Here is a 1,345-nt window from a genome sequence, read left to right on the forward strand (position 1 = left end):
TTATTTTTTTCAGGCTCCAGTGGTTGTGAAAAACGAAATCCTGTTTGACTTGTTTTCAGCAAATGAGCATTTACTCTGCAGTGAGGTAAGTAGGGGAGTATCAACCTAAGAAAAGCCTGGCTGCAGAATGCCTTTGGGACCCGCCCTTAAGCAATTCCCAGTCAGTCAATTTCATTGCTGTCTTGCTCACCTTTAAGTTCTGGTATACCTGAATATTTCATAAGCCAGGCACTCAAAGAGGAAGAGAAGGCTCTTTAACTGAGTAGAGAGAGAACAGGTGGGGGAGATGTTAATATTAGCACTGCTTATGCCCCTGTTCTCCTGCCCATGGACCAGGGTAGCCCAGTACACACCATCTAGGCATTTCTCCTCCGGATCCTTGTGCCTAGCAATTGACATAAAGTTGTTGCCAGTCTGGCCCTACATCATGTCCAAGAGTAAGGTGTTCGGTGTTGTTTGACTTGCTAATGTGGAGAAATCAGGCGGTGCAGCCTAAATACAACACCTCATTGAAACAAACCAGATTTTCAGTGCAGCTGTCTTACAGCACGTGGGAACACACCTCCCCACTCTCCACCCGGGGTTCTATCCATCAGAAGCAGACCTGTTCCACTCCCCTAAGGTAGTTACATCAGAAAAGGGCTTTTTGATTATTTTCTCCTAAGGTCCAGTCAGAGGAGTGGGGCATAGTCATTATCCATTTGAACATTTTGTCTTTCTGATCTTTAATATCTTGACCAATATTAAAATCAAAATATTTTTTCTTCAGCCAGGTTGTACTGATTAGTATAAAATTATCTCTGAATTGTTTTATGTTTTATGGTTTAGTCTAAAATACGCTTATTTTATGAATTCTAAACCTACATAGACTTTAGCATATCATTTTTCAAGGGAAGTGTAAAATATTTATGTATTGAAATATAGTTGATTTACAATGTTGTCTTAATTTCTGCGGTACAGCAAAGTGATTCAGATATATATATATATATATATATATATATATATATATATATATATATATATATATATATTCTTTTTTATATTCTTTTCCATTATGGTTTATCACAGGATATTGAATATAGCTCCCTGTGCTCTACAGTAGGACTTTGTTGTTTACCCATTCTGTATATAATAGTTTGCATCTGCTAAGCCCAAACTCCTACTCCATCCTTCCCACATCCCCCTCCCCCTTGGCAACCACAAGTCTGTCCTCCATGTCTGTGAGCCTGTTTCTGTTTCGCAGATAGGTTCGTTTGTGTCATATTTTAGATTCCACAAAGGAAGTATAAAATAATTCTGTAGTAAAATCTCCAGGTATACAGGAGGATATCTGATTTGTCTTTTT

Source organism: Lipotes vexillifer, unplaced genomic scaffold (assembly GCF_000442215.2).
Source record: "Lipotes vexillifer unplaced genomic scaffold, Lipotes_vexillifer_v1.1 scaffold112, whole genome shotgun sequence".
NCBI classification, from domain to species: domain Eukaryota; kingdom Metazoa; phylum Chordata; class Mammalia; order Artiodactyla; family Lipotidae; genus Lipotes; species Lipotes vexillifer.